General features: G+C 34.3%; 1 long non-coding RNA gene across 1 annotated transcript; it reads right to left on the bottom strand.

The window, feature by feature from the left end:
* Window positions 1–3,940: 3,940 nt before the first annotated feature.
* Window positions 3,941–7,156, bottom strand: LOC138709286 (uncharacterized). The gene is made up of 3 exons (XR_011334902.1): window positions 6,881–7,156; window positions 6,505–6,670; window positions 3,941–4,009 (listed from the first exon to the last, which is right to left on the bottom strand). It is a non-coding gene; the product is annotated as an uncharacterized lncRNA (long non-coding RNA).
* Window positions 7,157–14,817: the final 7,661 nt, after the last annotated feature.

Below are 14,817 nucleotides of genomic sequence, written 5' to 3'. Positions count from 1 at the left end.
TAATATTTTGAAGCAAATTTTCAAGGTGTTCTTTCATTATTGCTATGAATGAGAAATTCATTGTTATGTTATTTTCTTCTATAAAGTTTGAAGTCAATGAGAAAATAATGTACGATCCTTACTGTCGACGCTTTCTATGTAGAACGCTATCTTTTTCTTCAGTGCGACAAGTTCGTCATCAGCATCGAATATAGTCTTCCGTTTACCTTGTATGTATGTGCTGAATTCATTTTTGAAAAATGTCTGCCAAGTAACTAATTTGTACAATCATTCCTGATCATTCAAATAATCTGCTAGCAAACAGTTCTGGTAATTCAAAAGTGAAGAAACTTCCGTTCGAAGTTCATGTAATCGGGACAACGCTTTACTGCGCGACAACCATCGCACTTCAATGTGTAATATTACTAACAATGACTTGTGTATACTACCCAGGATTTTAAGTAGCTTACGCTGCGAAGGTTGTGCCTTAACAAAGTTGATAATATTGACGGCGTTGTCTAGTACCTGCTTTAATAACGCTGGCATTTTTTCGTTGCGAGGGCGTGTTGGTGTAGTACACAGTGACTAGTTGTGCAGTTTTTAAAACTTTCTTGATCCTTGCAATAGCTCCAGCAACAGGACCTACCATGGCCTTTGCGCCATCTGTGCACACGTCAATGCAATTGTCCCACGGTATCGAGTTTTCAATGAAGAAGGAAAAAATTTAGTATCGCTTGTAGAGGATGGCAATGGCTGCAAAACAAAATACTTCATGAAAAAAATCTGAAAATTCATATCGCACGAACATCATTAACATAGCTAATCCGGCAAAGACCGTGGATTTGTCAAGTTGTAACAAAAATTTCGTTTAGCTGATACGGGAAATCGTGATATTTTTTACGTCTTTTCATATACTCTGGATTCGATTATGCACAGTGTTATTTGATAAGGGCACACTGGAAATCAAGTTTTGTAGTTTTCTCGTCCACCATGCACTTCACTACCTTCACTAATAGTGGTTTCATAAGAGTTTCAGCAAGGGTGAGGTTTACCAGCAAGAGCCTGGTCATGACTAACTAAGTACGACGTTTTCAGTGCTTTCTCGTTGTTTGTTTTTACACAAGGTGAAATTTTGTCTGAACTGCATGGAGTTCGTCACTTTTTCTTTCGAAGTAGTCTGCAGTTTTATCTGTGAATTTCTGAATTGAGAAATGCTGTCTAAGCTTGCACGGAACATAGAACTATTGGGAAAAACTTTGTTACATATCACACACTGTGGACGTTCATCAGCCAACTCAGTGAATCACTTGTCCAAATATAAATCACAATATTTTCGTTTGTTACTTTCAATACCTCTACACTAGGCATCGCAGACTCTGAGACAGGATCATGTTCAATATATTCCGAACTCAATTCCCAGGAATTCTCACTATCTTCTTTGAAAGTAAGGTTATAGCTGTTGTTATCTCCCTTTGACTGAGCACTGGTTGATGGCTAATGACTCTTAGGTCTTAGGGAGCCCGTCTTAAGCCACAGTTCCGGTTCAACGAAAATTTAGCTAACACATCTGCTATCAAATTAACATGCAGATATACAGTGTATATATTTTTTGAGGTAACGTAACAGTCAATAGATTGTAGATTCCACGTACCACGAATAACAAACGCTGCCTGCTCAGTATATAAAAAATAAAATAAATTTCGAGAATCATTGAGTACTTGGCAAGTAAGAAAGATCGAGATAGTTCCAGTGACGAGTAGATCTAATATTAATGCTTCCATGTAGCAAGAAGAACGCAAACTACTTTCTCAGAAAGTATCTTTCGCTTGATGGAAGTAGTTCGGTAAAAACGTAATACGGCGAAAGCTAAGCTCCGCCCACGACCCCTTTCCACTTTTCTCCTACAAGCTCACCACACACTCTACGTGATAGGCTAGTGTTGTGTCGAATGCACATTTCATGTGGGTGAGGATAAAGGCGGCTTCACAATTTCCCGGGAATGGCAACTAGAACGAGAAGGGAAAGCCGAGAAACGAGAACGGGAATACTAATATTCACAACTGAACGGAAAGCTGAAGCATCTGCGTTATTCTAATGTTTCAAGATGGACGACGACGAGTTAGTCACATATTTTGTACTTATTTTAATATGTGTTTTAGTCGCTCAGAGCACTAAAAGAAGGTAAATATTACTCCCTATAGTAAAATAAAAAGACATTTAATGTCTTACACAAATTTAATACGTATGAAAGTGGAAAATGAGAACTTCATTGCACTGCGTTTCTTAATAAGGTTATGTGCTACTATCTAGTCGACATCATGATGTTCGTTACATTGCATTCCCTATTTTCAGATGGTGGATTCGACCAATGAACCAACAAAGAAATGAGCGTGGAGCATTTGTGAATATATTCAAATATATAAAGGTACATGATCATGAGGCGTTTTACAAATATACAAGAATGGAACCCCAGCATTTCGAAAAAATATTATCATTAGTGAAACACAAGCTACTCAAGAGGAGTAGGCGAGAATGCTTGAGCCCAGAATTTCGATTGGCGATGACTCTAAATTATCTGGCTCATGGTGGTTCATTTTTAAATCTGAGTTGGGAATTCAGGGTTGGGCAGTCTACCGTTTCGAAAGTGATCGCTGAAACCTGTGATGTCTTATGGGAAGTAATTTATCCTTTATATTTTCCGTTTCCCACCAAAGAAGAGTGGTGTAATATAAGTAAACGTTTCCTAGAGAGGTGGGACTTTCCCAATACTCTAGGTGCCATTGATGGAAAACATGTCCAAATCCAGTGCCCTTTAAGATCCGGTAGTATATATTACAATTATAAACACACTTTCAGTTTAATATTAATGGCATGCTGCGATGCAGACTATAAGTTTATCTGGGCTGACATTGGAGCATATGGCGCTGAAAGCGATGGTGGTGTATTTAGAAGAAGTAAAATAGGAAAAAAATTGGAGAATGGATCTGCAGAACTATCCGAACCTCGCACTCTACCAGGCAGTAATATTTTAATGCCATATTTCTTTGTAGCAGATGAGGCTTTTCCTCTAAAGCAGTATATTATGCGACCTTATCCTGGTAAATATTTAGGAGAGAAAAAAAAATATTTTTAATTTTAGACTGTCTAGGGCTAGGAGAAATATCGAAAACAGTTTCGGTATACTCGCAAGTAGATGGAGAGTTTACAGACAACCATTGTTATGTTCAGTGAAGACTGCAGAATCAATAATTAAAGCCACATTATGTTTACATAACTATTTGAGAACAGAAGCTTGCAGCCAGCACCCATCTCAAAATTTGGGAAACTGGAAAGAAATCACAAGAAATGACACAAATTTCAGATCAGTTGGTCGAATGGGATCTAATATTGCTGCTCAGGCAATTTATAAATTACGGGATAATTTAGCGGATTATTTGGTTTCAGATGCTGGAGCAATATCCTACCAACATAGATATGTAAACAATGGGAGATAGAAGTATGTCAATGTTACTATATTTCAATTGCATTATGGAAAGTATTTATTGAACACAAAAAAGGAACACAGAGTATTTGATTATTTATAAGTATCCAATAAAATATTACAGAAAATTGTTATTTTTTTAAATTTATGAATACTCTTATACAACATCTAAAATAACTTGTCTCAGTTTATGGAATATATTTTTCTAACAGGTTCAACACCTCCTTCTTAAATTTAAATTTATCTTTGTGTGGGATCATTTTCATGTCTTCAAGTACAGATTTCATGAAATTGAGGTCACTTGGTCCTGAATAATCCCTCGTTGCCACAAAAGACGTAAAAGAATCAACAACTTTAGAGAGGGTATCGTGCAGGTTGGCTCTCTTAGGGCGAAATTCCTCTTGGAAACTTCCACCTAAGGAACTTTCCTGCATGGGAGCTGGTGATTGTGTACTCGTACTGGCTTCATCGGAAAGGTGCATTGCTTCTGAAGTAGCCTCAACACTTGTGCTCGGGGTGACATCTAGTGAGCTTACAGTTGAAGTCATTCTAAGCAAACAACAACGTCATAAGTTACAGACATATTATCAGTAAAATATACATAAGATTATAAAATTTCAGTGAATTTCTTGAGTACAATAATAATGTAATCCAACATGTGTTGGGAAAAGTTTAATAGAATTATCAGTTAACAATGAAGATTAATTAATTGTAATTTGAGTGGCATTTAATAATTTAGATTTTCAATTGTAATAAATTGTAAATTGTTTAACAGACACTTAAAACAGATTGTTAATTTATCATTGTAATTTCTAATGAATTCAGCAATTAATAATGAATAGAAACCAGATTGTATATTAGGAAAACATTTTTAAAAGGAAAATCAGAATGAACACATATTTAAGCCAACTTATCTTTTCAGATAGTAATAAAATATTATCTGCTTCAAATTGGAATTGAGCTATAGATTGTAAAGATACTGTCATTAATATTTCCAACATTGTTTAGATCATATAGGCCTAAATGCAGCTCAGAAGTCAGAACTCTAAAAATGTGGAGAAATAGCATTCTTTTTTATTTCTTTTGTGCATTGAATATTTTTTCTCCTTTATTGTGATTCTCTTTTAAGTATCTTGATATTTTTAAATTACAGTTCTTCCTTGTTGTTGGGCAATTGGTTACACCCTCTCTGATCTATCAAATCTATCTGGAAATGAACAAATGCCAGAATCTGAAATACCTCCCAAAGTGCAAGATGTACATTATAGATGTTAATACAGGGTATGTCTGTACACTCAAAATCAAATCAAATCAATAACTAACACTTGAGATTAATGATATTACTTACTGACGGTTCACTCTGTATGTATGAGTGTATATATAATATACTATAGTTATATACAGAATGAACCGTAAGCAATGTCATTAATTTCAAGGGGTTATTCTTTGAGATATTTCAAACAAAAACGTTTAATACATTTTGCTCCTTTTTAGCTTCCTTTTCGAGAAAAAAATTATTTTATATGAATCATTTCATAGCATATTTTGTGAAAGCTACTGAATTAATTCCCTATATGCTCAGTCAATTTAAGAGAGCAGTGTATTATGGTCATAAATGACTGAAATAATTTTAGTTTGTCCTCTGAATGTGCAGAAATTTGATCCGAACAAATGTATGTTTTCGTTCTGAGAAGTAATTTTAATACGTAGTGCAGTGTGAGAACGTTGTGAAGGTTATTATACTGCCTGCAGAGAGGCAAATATATGTTGTCGTAGGCCAGGTACCTGAACAGGTGGCGTGTTCGAGACGACGGTTGAGAAATGAAAAATGTACACATATCACATACGATTGATTTTAAAGACGTCTCGGGAAATTTGACTTGTTGTATAAGTTCACCAGTTATTACTTTAAAATGAAAGTGCGAGGGAACTATAATTTCTAATTGCCAGAAGAAAATGTTTGCGTATAACAAATTGAGTTTTTTTTTTTAATGAGTTGATTTGTGTAACGTAAAAATAAGCTTTTCGTATTGCCTGTGTTCACCGATAATATAATTAAAATTAAATTCAAAGAGTTTACAAATGAATATTATTTTTAATTTATTTTCGTTTAATGTAAACTAGCATAATATCGTATTTTTATCTTTGCCTGTGGAGTTTTAAATGTTTCAAAATCTTGTTTTTATAATGTGAACTAATCATCATTATTGTTTTAGTTCTTTAGCTTATTTAATTGAAATGGGAGTGTAGAAATATTTCTTAATGTTTTAAATTTACTTTGAAATAAGCGTAGCCTATCTTATTGTCTATATTCTCTGAATATTTCGTTAAAATTAGGTTGTAGAATTTATTTCCAATTTTTCAAGATTTTGTTTAACATGAAGTGAGCAGTGTTCATTCTCATACAGTAGGTATAACATCAGCTGTATTTTTTATGAGTTAAAAACAAGGTACGTGGCAGTGACCTTCAACTTCAGAACAAGCCAGGTGAAGGGGTTGTTCAGAACAACAGAGGCTTATGTGCACTCCCCACTGATTACACAGCGTTGCACAATCTCGTAAAATCGTAAACCATTTATTTTGAAATGCACATTTTTCTGGAAAACTATTCTAAACACAGCAAAAAGGTATTTGACTTTTTTGTTACTCTTTACTAAAGAAATAATCCACTAGAATTAATGATTACTTACGGTTCACAAACTATAGTACATAGGAAATTAACAATGCCATAAGAAATGCATGTATAAAAAATTTAAAGTGGAATTTAATGTAATGTGTAATAATTTAGTAGGCCTTGTAGAAAAGAAGACTATCTACATGATCCTTTGATAATGTAAGTTTTAGGTTAGGTTTTATTGGTCATGGTATCAATATTAAAATATTAATGCCATCAAACAGAATTTTAGTTGGAACTATGGTTTGAAATACATAGGGTACTGATATATATATATATATATATATATATATATATATATATATACGAGAATCTTAAATTTAATTCGCTTTCAGCTAGAATAGTGGGTGCCAAAAACATTTATACTTACTTCCTCTTCCTAATGTAAGGTGCCAACCACAACATAGAATTATAAAGGGAGAAATTATTTTTCTTCTGTTGAGCCCCAGAACCAGAAGGGGGGATAGCTGTAGAATCCCTCAAGGCTCTCACAAATCTGTCCCTGAGGTTGTCCCACTTCTTCTTAACAGTTTCGGCTAAAAATAATGCAATATATTAATATTTTCTCGCCTTTCCGAAAGTAAAATATATAACTAGAATTAATTTATTATCAAATTAACATTAAACGTTGAGTGTATGCATTTTATATGAACATAAATAAATAATATCAACATATAAAATGAAATGAAAAGAAATGTACAGTTTCACAAAATCAGAAGAAAAATGTTGTAATATTGCCAACTTACCATCACTATTCAGGATGTCTGCGATTGTACACCAAGCGTTTTCTTTTATTCTTACATTTTTGTATTGAACATTTGTCTTGTCATATAAGAATTCTTTCTCTTGCACATACGAAATTAATAATTCTTCAAATTCCGTAGCTGCCATGATAATCTCGACGAACAATCGACAATCGGAATTGAATAAATGACTGATTTGACATGCGCAGAAGAATCCCGGGAATGGAAATGTTAAAACTTCGTGAAGTTTTGTTTCTCATTCCAGGGTCTACCGTTCCCAGAAAGTAATTGTGTATCCATACATTAAAAAATAAAGGTTCCAAGATTTTTCTCGATTCCGTTCTCGTTCTAGTTGCCATCCCCGGGCAATTGTGAAGCCGCCTTAAGTTCCCCTACTGGCGTTCGCCGTATTACGTTTTCGCCGTAGTTTCCCTTTTCCCGCTAGAGACTAGATGGAAGCAGCAATTTTTGTCATCTTCATAACTTCCGTGGACGGAGCCCCTTTAGAAACATTCGCGGAGCCCTAAGGGCTCCGCGGAGCACACTTTGGGAACCGCTGATGTAATATATTGTTTTATATGAGAATTAAGAAACAATACAAACACAGAGAAATCGTGAAGAATGAAAAAAATTAACTATTTATTACATTCAATCATAATGATTCGCAATGGACATTCATAAATGATTTGGTAGTTATTTACAATTATATATATATACATATACATGTATATTATGTATTATATATACACTTTCCGCAAGGAAGAAGTGAAACTTTTTAAACTATAAATTTTATAATCTTTCTAAATCTTCGTGCAATTATAGAGTATAAATTGGAGTTAAATTGAACACTTTTATACCAAATAATTTTCAGAAGTTAAATGCCAAACTATTGGTTTATGGTATCTGTAATATTATATGTAAAATGAAGCACACACAACCAAATTTATTGTTTTTACATTCGTTTCGAAATATTTGGTCAGCACTTTTATTTGATTTAAAGGCCTTAGACCTCTACGATTGAATTATAAATCACTGACATTAATTGGATAATGTATGTACGTATGTATTTATTAAACACTACAATTGGGTATACAACCGGTGACAGTGATATATAATATACAATAATAACATTAAAATAAATATTAATAAAATATTGCAATAATTGCAGGAATAAAAAAATAAAATAAACGTAATCTAATTCTAACTATAATTAAATAGATGCAATAAATCTAGGATTATACATAAAACCTTTGCTCTAATAACGCCTACAATAATCAAAAGTAAACCTAACTTATAAGTACTTCTATTAAACCCAACTATTATCAGCTTAAGTAATTACATATCAACTTAATTACATTTCATCTTAATTAATTAGATGTCAACTTAATTAATTACTTGACACAGCGTAGATAATTACACTGCACTTACAATTACATTTTCAGTGCAATCTTTTCAACCTTTCCGTAAATACTCAACCTTTCATTGCATTCGATGATTTTTCGTTAATTGTTGGCGATATAGGAACATTCAGTAAATCGTTTACTCTTTATGACTGAACTGCGGTAGAGAGGTACTATTATGCCGTTTTTCTTGCCCTGCATTCTCTCACTCGTTCTAGTCTACACTTTTTCGTTTTTGGATAAATTTTCAACTTTTATTTGCACGCTTTCTTTTCACACCGCGCTATCGTTCGCTTACCAAAAGTTTATTTCGGCACATTTTTTAGCAAAAATGCTTTTGAACAATATAATTTATTTCAGTCACTCGTTTCGACTTTATAACGTCACAGCACTTTACGTTACAGAAGACGCACTGACCGGCATCAGCCCTGCTGCTCCTATTTGTGTAAATTGGTGGCAAACCCAAATAATAATTTTATTTGTATGCGATATCACAGGAACGTACACACTCCTATTGCAGGAACACGCAAATTATTCTTAAAACGTGTAACAGAATTTCAACAGCGTTCGACTTCTAATCTTCCTAAAAATTTTCACTTCGATAAATTATTTATTTATTATATAATTTATTTATTTGTTAGTTTTATATACTTACTTGGTTTGTTTGTTTAGCTATTTTAGTATTTATTTATTTATTTATTTATTTACTTATTTATTAAAACTGGCTACAATTTCCACAAATTCCGGATTGTAAATTTAGATAATTACCATGCATGATTCATGATTCGTAACAGCCTTAATCACCATTGTCATATTTATTTATTTTGTAGGTGGAAATTTACTCGTATAAACCTGCTACATTTCTTTACAATGGACTTAGACTTGTATTCTTTTCAAGTCCAATAAGTGTGAAGTAGTATGCATTTAATAATTTGATTATAGACAGCGAAAAAATATGAAACAATAATTTCAAATTTGCTAATGTTATTGTTATAAAGACAAACGCACTCATGTTGCATCGAATGATAATAGTTTTAAATTTGCATACGTATATAAGTCTAATACGTAAAGACACGCATATCATTTTTCTGCCCTATTATGTCAGTCGAATATATATAGTCACGAAGCTTGAGTTTGTGAGAGTGCTAGGAACAATAGACTGTGCAGTTACTATTTCGCATTGTCTGTAATGAGGCCGTAGTAGGATCCTAGTGATTAGCAACTATCTATGGATGCATAGTTACGACGTATTGAGCTTCGTGACTGTATATAGTAGACTGTGATATTATTATATGCACTCTACACACATTTAAGTTGCCTACCGCTGGAGCGCTACTGTCGCATCATCTGTTGGAGTTGCTCCGATGACCAAACTGTGGAGATGGATATCGCTGGAGTAGATTTTTTTATTTATTTTATTGGGTTATTTTACGACGCTGTATCAACATCTAGGTTATTTAACGTCTGAATGAAATGAAGGTGATAATGCCGGTGAAAAAAGTCCGGGGTCCAGCACCGAAAGTTACCCAGCATTTGCTCGTATTGGGTTGAGGGAAAACCCCGGAAAAAAACCTCAACCAGGTAACTTGCCCCGACCGGGATTCGAACCCGGGCCACCTGGTTTCGCAGCCAGACGTGCTGACCGTTCGCGGTAGTAGATGAATAGCACAGTAGGACATTACTTGTTTACAGAATAATACTGTAAAATTTAAATATGATAAACAAAAATATCACTAACATCAAAATGTGCTGCCCCTTTGATGGATATACCCTGCAGATTTCTCCTTCTATTGAAAAAAGAAACAGAAGTCCACGACATTCCTCTGGTTGCGCTCCAGTTTGCCACTGGATGCACCTGCAAGGAGGCGGCAGAAGAGGGTCGGTACACCTCCATTAGCATAAGGTCGATATCACTGCCCTCTTCTTGACATGTCACTAGGAATTCACAATCTACGGGTATATAGATGTTGGAGAAGTATTCTTCAAGAGATACAGTAGAGTCCAGGAAAAGGAGCCATTTACCACGTGACATCAGTTCTGACCTGGAGAACTGAAAGTTGAGGAATTAGTTCCAATGAATTAAAGATGTAGAGCAATTGAATAGGTCGGAGTTAAAAGACTTTGTCAGTTTTGCAAAGCTTCAAGAGAATGGAAAGAACGTTTATGTTTTCTCCAATAGCATTTTGTATACATGTACCTCATTCATGCATGTTATAAAGACAGACAGAGAGATTTAATAAGTAATATAATATAAATACAGATGTTATATTATCATAATTTTCTCTTAAATCTAATGCACGGGTCTTCTGACCGTACGTGTTTTGTACTTAAAGCAAGTCCTACTTTGTAGGTTTCACTCTCCTCACGTACGATTAGATCCAACCACTCTCTAAAAGAACACACAGATAAAAATGAAAATGGCATAAACAAAACACATTATATAATATATACTAACCTAAAATAGACATAAAATGTATAATTGAGTAGATACCATTATCCCTTCGTTAGTTCGCATCGAAAACTTCAACAGCTGAAGTTCTAATCTGTCTCCCCTTCAAGAGGAACAATCTAGTATTTTGTTCGTATTCTCTATTCCCCATAAGGTTAAGACAGGGATGTCGAACAGCGCTCTCAAAATGTGAAACGATTAATACTGTTTTCTACCGTAGCTGAGCTGAAACGACAGTAAGTCAGCTCGCTGTAGCAGTGTTCTGTACGCAGTGTGTTTATCAACTCTGGCGGCTGGTATGGATATGGAACGACGATTCAATAGTGAGTGGACAGATAAATATTTATTTATCTTAAAGGACGGAAAGGCACATTGCTTAATATGTAGAAAAGAACTTGGATACATTAGCCATCATAATATTAAAAGGAATTTTAATTCTACACGTCATGCTGAAGCTTATGGACCAGAAACGTTATCCGGTTTCACTCGTGAAAAGGCAGTAGAAGAATGAATTAAAATCGAGATTGAATTCAGAAAACCTTCCATCATCATCGAGTGTTAGTAGAATAAGCTTGGTTCGTGCTAGCTACCAAGTTTGTGAAATTATTGCAACGGATTCAGAGCTATTTACTAATAGAGAATTTGTGAAAGGCTGTCTCATAGCTGTTGCAAAAGGGATACGTCCGGATTACGTTAATGATTTTAAATCTATATGTTTGTCTCGTAATATTTTTGTAGAACACGTATCATAAATGGGAGATATCTTGGAGGAGAGGAACAATTGATAGCAAGAATGAAAACTAACACTGCCTTATTACTCACTATAGCTGTTGATGAAAGTACCGACCGGAAAGATACGGCGCAGCTAGCTACAGTATATTCATAAGGAGTGTCGATTCAGATTTCAGTGTTCATGGAGATTTTGTAGATGTTATTTCACTAAAGAATCGAACTCGAGGAGGATATATTTTTTAATCTGTAACAAAAACAATGAACAAATTTCAAGTCACGCTAAAAGTAATTAATTTTATACATCAGAACAGTTTACGTTTCTGAAGTTGAAGTTGCACTGCTACAACACATACACACAAAGTTGATATTTAAAACATGATATTAACAACATTATTATTATGATTTATTTCCGTCACTAACGAACAACATTCATGGAATGGCCAAGTAGATAAAACTCTGTCGTTGTTATTATTATTATTATTATTATTGTTATTATTATATTATTATCATCATTATCATCATAATTCATCCTCATGCAGGCTACATTCTTTGTTTATCAGAGTTCATCAAGTTGAAATCAAAACTGAGTTCCTAATCAATTGGTAAGATGCATAAAAGTTATCAAAGTACCAGCCGCCGCAGTTTCGCTTTTGTTTACGATCATTCGGCCGGACTGCCTACTACCTGTGTTCAACGTTTGCACGGTAAGGGAGGAGTGAAGGCTCAGCAATTCACAGCTCGAGAGCGCTGTCCGACATCCCTGGGTTAAGACATTCAAGAGAACTCCTATTCGATTTAGCATCGAGGGTGGTAGATATTTTCTCCGGATATGTTCCAATTCGACACACTGCAATAAAATATGTCTATAGGAGTCTTTTTCTCCGCACAGTGGACAAAGGTGCTCTTCTTCTCTGTTGACAATTTTATTACCCTTCCATGCCCCCAATCTTAGCTACGCTAAACCTGTTCTACTGTCTTTGCTACAAGAAATGTAGTCACACCTCCCCCTGTTAAGCATGAGATCTGATTGTAAATGTAGTGAGGACTTTTTCGAACATTGGAGCTCAATCTCTTGCCTCTCCATATCAATTAATCGCATCTTCACATTACGCCATACATTTATTCTATTATTATAGTAGTTACTAAGAGTTACGGTACTACAGTGTCGAGAACCTAGAAAGAATGTTTGTCCATCCGTGAGGCTTATCTAGAAGTGTTTTCTGTTAGGAGAGCGCTGCTCGGCTCGAATATTATTCTTATAATATTGGATTGGTGCGTTAATTCGTAGCGTTTTGTGTACTTTGATTCATCTGCTGTCCATGTTTTCATAGCAACCAAGTATTTGTTTATGCGACGAACTTACTTCACTGAATTAATTTAATTACGACGCTTTTATTATTATAATTAATGAAAAGATACTCACTGTTACCAAAGACAATCGAAATAATCACCCTCGCCCTTAAACATGTATCAATCCTGTTCAAATGTTTGTGAAAAGCTCCATTAAATTAATTTTGCTGTATTGCAAAATTCGCTAAACAAATATTTTGTTTCAGTCCTTCAGGTCAGTTTACACTTATTGTTTAAGGGTAGTTCACACATGATGTCACTGAGAGTTAGGTCCGGGAATGTAGGATGTCAAAAATCCCTTGATGATCATTGTGTCGTCAGATCACTTCGTATAATGCATGACATTTCGTCTTGTAGTATTTGTAAATATGTAGTTCTCTTCAGATAACTGTTATAAGTAATTATACATTGTTTTAATTGTATTAAATTGTCATGATATCGTACATCACACAATGAACCACCCACAGAGGAATAAACGTGTCAAATTAGCATGGCATCCAACAACTCAACTGGGTAGGGAACCTGTTAGCCTTACCTTGGATACGCCAGAAACAGAACTCTACGAATTTCGGCTATTTCAGTTGAATCTAACCAGTAGACCCACACTATTTAGAGCTCACTACATGCTATTGAATAAATATTATATTGAAAAGAATTTTTTTCTTAAAATATAAAACTCCATAAAAACGTAAAAACTTTAAAACTGTTACAATTATTAAAAAATTAATATACCTCATAAAGCAGACTGTATCGTTTCGTCACTAATTTGTGTGTCTTCGTCCGCGTGTGGTGAACTACTACTTCATCAGCTCCTCTTGCTTCAGTTTCGGGGTTTTCTGTCGTCTGTGGTGGGGCATGTTATTTTGGTGGTGCTTTCCCCCCTCCCTTCTTGAAAATTAAAAATATCAACCCACTCTCAATTTGACACAATTTAAAATTTTTTATGCCGTCATCTGAGTAGCTATATGCTAAGTAACTTTGTACAAGAGATTTCATTTATGCAAATTTAAACAATTAAATGTTACGAAAATTTTCCCGTAATAAATTGAGCATTTAAGGCTATGTAAAAAATTGTAAATGCCCATAAATAATTATGGACATACATACAGACTTCTGCTTTTCACTGAAAAACTCCATTTTAAAGCATTAGTGCATGGTTACGACTATTTGAATAAGTATAGGGACAAGAGCTAATATACTACTTTGTATGAGTGTCTCTAAACTTATTGTAAGTGCAGGGTATTGAAATTCAAGTAATAAAATAGGACACTATAGGCCTATGTACTTTTTTAATACTGTTGTGTAAGCCTATTTTATTTAATACTTATGCAGAATACTTACTCACTCACTATATTTCTATGACTATTGCCTGCACAATCGAGTGTAAATTAAATGTTATTCATTTTCTACTTGTTTAGTATCAATGTCATAGATACTAAACAAGTATCATAGATTCTATGAGAATTGACTGAAGTAGATAACATAGTTGATACAAACCAGATAGCAAACACAATATTAATACAGGAATTAGGAATTATTGTAGTGCTAATTTTTACTGCAATATAGTAGGCCATGGATTATGTAAAAGTGTAATTTTCTTCTTCCGTGTTACCACGAGTGACGTCAGATTTTACAGAAAAGCATTTAATGCCAAAAATTTATAATTTTTCAAAGCTTGGAGATTCAGAAGAGACGTTTCATGCCAAAAAAATTATTATTACACTTCATCTACTTTTTTTGTTGTCAGGATGGCTCTTCGTAATATTTTCTCTGAAATGAGCTTCCAGCAGTGGCGGTTCCTCGGGGGAGGGAAGGGAGGAACGTCGTCCTCACATTTTCTTCTTTTGAAAGTAAATACCAAATAAAATATGTGCCTTGAAATTGGAGGAAAATTCGATAATTTTTAAGTTCTCAGCTATAAGAAAACCTCGGTTGATCGATTTTTAAACGACGCGCGCTCATGTGCTGCTCGAAAACTGTGAGAAAGGTGCGAGATTACATATTTGTGT

This window comes from Periplaneta americana, chromosome 1, assembly GCF_040183065.1.
Source record: "Periplaneta americana isolate PAMFEO1 chromosome 1, P.americana_PAMFEO1_priV1, whole genome shotgun sequence".
In the NCBI taxonomy this organism is placed as follows: Eukaryota; Metazoa; Arthropoda; class Insecta; order Blattodea; family Blattidae; genus Periplaneta; species Periplaneta americana.
This window is presented reverse-complemented; position numbering and strand designations above follow the sequence as displayed.